Below are 3,909 nucleotides of genomic sequence, written 5' to 3'. Positions count from 1 at the left end.
AGATTAAAAACAGACTGGGGGGAAAAAACAGGCTGAGAAAAATATTTGCAATACATCGCAGGCAATACCCAACAGTCACTATGTAATGACCATAATACAAAGAGCTCCAAAAAGAGAAAACAATCCAGTCAAAGAAGGGATTCACAGGCAACGCTTAGAAAAAATGAAAAGTATTAGTAAGAATGAAGGGAAGCTCGACTTCCCTAGAAAGTCATGTAAAATAAAGCAATGATGACGTCAATATTTACTTATCCGATTGGAAGAAACAAAAAACGTTGGTGATGTTCGGTTTGGGCACAATTATGCAGAAATGGATGCTTTCATACACTGTTGGTGAAGGATGAATAAACAGGATCTTTCTGGAGAGTGATTTGGAGATGTTAGTATGTTAAGTCTTAACGTTAAATGTTAAATATTAATATATAAACCTCTGATACAGTGTTCCCACTTCTGGAAACTTAGCCCAGAGAAGTACTCATGGATATTCAAGAAGGGCTATGGACAAGAGTAACAGCAAAAATAAGGGGAATAAAATAGCAATTTCCATGAATAGAAGAGTGATGAAAACTAAATTGTGTGTGTCCAATAGTATGGAATACCGGGCATCTTCAAGATAAGACTGGGATGAATGTGTTGTTAGAAAGATGTCCGCGAGATAGTTGTTAAAAACAGGTTTCTTGACCGTGTGGGTGGGGTAAGTCTACTTTTATTTTTAAAAAATCTAGGAATGTATATCAGAAAAACAACCCAATCCAAAAATGGGCAGAAGACCTAAATAGACATTTCTCCAAAGAAGATATACAGGTTGCCAACAAACACATGAAAGAATGCTCAACATCATTAATCATTAGAGAAATGCAAATCAAAACTACAATGAGATATCATCTCACACCGGTCAGAATGGCCATCATCAAAAATTCTACAAACAATAAATTCTGGAGAGGGTGTGGAGAAAAGGGAACCCTCTTGCACTGTTGGTGGGAATGCAAACTGATACAGCCACTATGGAGAACAGTATGGAGGTTCCTTAAAAAACTAAAAATAGAACTACCGTACAACCCAGCAATCCCACTACTGGGCATATACCCTGAGAAAACCATAATTCAAAAAGAGTCATGTACCAATCAAGAGGGAAGAGATATGGGGACATATGTATATGTATAACTGATTCACTTTGTTATAGAGCAGAAACTGACACACCATTGTAAAGCAATTATACTCTAATAAAGATGTTTAAAAATATTTTAAAAAACAAAGATAATAATAGTACCTACATCATAAGATTGTTGTAAACATTGAATAAAATATGTAAAGTACTCAGAAAAAAAAATCTATTTATGTATACATGCATATGTCCCAGTTCACTAATTCCAGGTTGCGTACCCTCTTCACGTTTTCCCAGGTACGAACGCGCGTCCCCTGCATCGGCAGGCGGACTCTCAACCACTGCACCACCAGGGAAGCCCCATCACTAGCATTTTTGATTCTATAATATATGGCACCATATTTGTATAAGCACAGAAAAATGTCTGGAACAGTACTCAAAACTGTGCACCACGGGGTGGGGGGCAGGATCAGGGAGGTTGGGGAGGGCACTTTTACTGTCTTAAACACGTCTGTGAGTTTAAATTTGTACTGTGAGCACATGTCATTTTTGCTGTGTATGAAAACAACACGTCAGCAACAGAGGTACCAGGTACAGACTTGGCCATGGTCAGCCCCACCAGATGTCATCCTGAGCCGCTGGAGGGCCGGTTTTACTTTTCAACCCTGGACAACCTTTATTCTTAAGGGGGTGGCAATTCTCCTTTCGTGGTTTTTTCATCTTCCCCAGAGTCCGAGCTGTCATCCCTGACAGCAGGAAGAGCACAGCTGGAGCTCTGTGGAGTGGAATCTGGAGCAGGTGCTGGCGGCCGGCTGCGTCCGTGGCCTGTGCAGTTAGGATTTCTGTCCTGGACTCTGAGTAACAGGAGGTTGGAGAGGGAAGCGACCTTAGAGGGCACTGGATTCAGCTTTCTCATCTCATGATTTCATCCCTGAGGAAACGAAGGTTCAGAGACGTGAAGCGATGGTCCCAGTCCTGGCCCTGCCCTGGAGACTAGGCTTCGGGGTCCCAGCCATCGCTCTCTCCCATGGGGTTCTGCTGAATGTGTGAGCCAAGAACTAAGATCCCCTTGACCCAGTATTTGTGTAGCTCTGAATTCTGTAGGACTCTTTGACGCAAGTCCCAGAAAACATGCACAACGGTGGGGACACTTGCAGGGGTGTTGAACAAGAAGTCCAGATGTAGTTCTCGGGGTTGTTCGTGCTGTTCAAAAGATGTGATCAGGGACACAAGCCCTTTCCTCCATCACCTTCAGTGTGTTGGTTTTCACATCAGGTTTGTCATCTCATGGTTGCAAGGTGGCTGCCATAGCTGTAGTTACATGTTTTCACAAAACAGTGGCCAACGCAGGAGGGGAGGAAGGAGGTCGGAACCTCACTGCCTAATCCCCCTTCCTTCCTGTTGGCCAGGGTTAGTCACGCGCCCATCCCTTAGATCAATCACTGGCAAAGGGGAAAGGGGTCATTTGATTGGCTTAGACCACTCCTGATTCATCCTCTGGTGCGTGCATGTCATTGCCACCTGGGGTTCTGTTAGCAGCCCAGAGAGGGGGCAAGGAGCAGTACTGCCATCTGCTTCTAACCCTTGGTAGTGAGAGAGAAAATCCCCTATAATAACTTCGCCCAGCCGGGACATCCACTGTGAGTGCTTTTGGAGAACTTGTTGCCCCTGTTGGTACATAGGCAGGCGATACTGGTCATGCCTGACGGAGGCTGAGGGGCTTTGTTGTTATTATGGCTACACTGAAATAGAGTTCACGTGCCATCTGATCCGTTCATTCATTCATGTATTTAAACGGTGACTTTTAAAAATTAATCTATTATTTTTGCCTGCGTCGGGTCTTTGTTGCTGCACGTGGGCTTTCTCTAGTTGCGGCGAGCAACTACTCTTCGTTGCGGTGCACGGGCTTCTCATTGCGGTGCACAGGCTTCAGTAGTTGTGGCTCGTGGGCTCTGGAGTGCAGGCTCAGTAGTTGTGGCGCACGGGCTCTACAGCGCAGGCTCAGTAGTTGTGGCGCACGGGCTTAGCTGCTCTGCGGCATGTGGGATCTTCCCGGACCAGGGCTCGAGCCCGTGTCCCCTGCACTGGCAGGCGGATTCTTAACCACCGCGCCACCAGGGAAGCCCCTGACACTCTTCTTAACTACCTCGTCAGGTGACTGCAAGCAAAGCACGTGGGGTGGGGGCCAGGCACGCCCAGGTGTGCTCTGGAATGATGACGCTGTAGGCGAGGACCCCGGAGCATCATGGAGCAGGGTGCGGGGACCCAGGGCAGCGATGGGGGTGGATGCTGGGAACAGGCAGTGAGGCGGGACCACCAGCCGCGACTTCGGGGTGGAGAGAAGCCAAGCTCTGGAGGCAGAATCGGCAGCACCGCGTACGGATGTGTCTGTGGGGAAGGACGGGGGAGGTTGTCAGCACCCGCCCTCCCTGGGTGGGCGAGGCTGCGAGGGGTGGTAAGGTCAGTCACTGAGGCCCGGGGCGGGGGCGGGGTGGGGCACGGGGCTGGGCAGAGCCGAAATTGGAACAGCTGGGCTTGGGCCCGGGCTCTCCTGGGGAGACCGACAGGCGGCAGGGGGCGCAGGCCGGGCTCTCCGGAGGCGCCGGGGCTGCAGGGGAAGGGTCTGGGGATTCAGTTAAGGGTCCCGTGTGAGGCCTTGGGGCCTGAGCTCAACCGGGGTGAACAGGGGTCCGAGGCGGCGCTGGGGGCGAGGATGGGGAGCCCGGCCCAAGGGACGGGCCGCGCCTCCCCGTCGTTCTCGGGCGAGCCCTGCCGTCCAGCGGTGTCCGTGGTGTGCGTTGGGG

The sequence above is a fragment of the Neophocaena asiaeorientalis genome, unplaced genomic scaffold (genome assembly GCF_003031525.2).
Source record: "Neophocaena asiaeorientalis asiaeorientalis breed wild unplaced genomic scaffold, Neophocaena_asiaeorientalis_V1.1 scaffold540, whole genome shotgun sequence".
NCBI classification, from domain to species: Eukaryota; Metazoa; Chordata; class Mammalia; order Artiodactyla; family Phocoenidae; genus Neophocaena; species Neophocaena asiaeorientalis.
The sequence above is the reverse complement of the archived record's forward strand: the minus strand, read 5'-3'. Positions refer to the sequence as shown.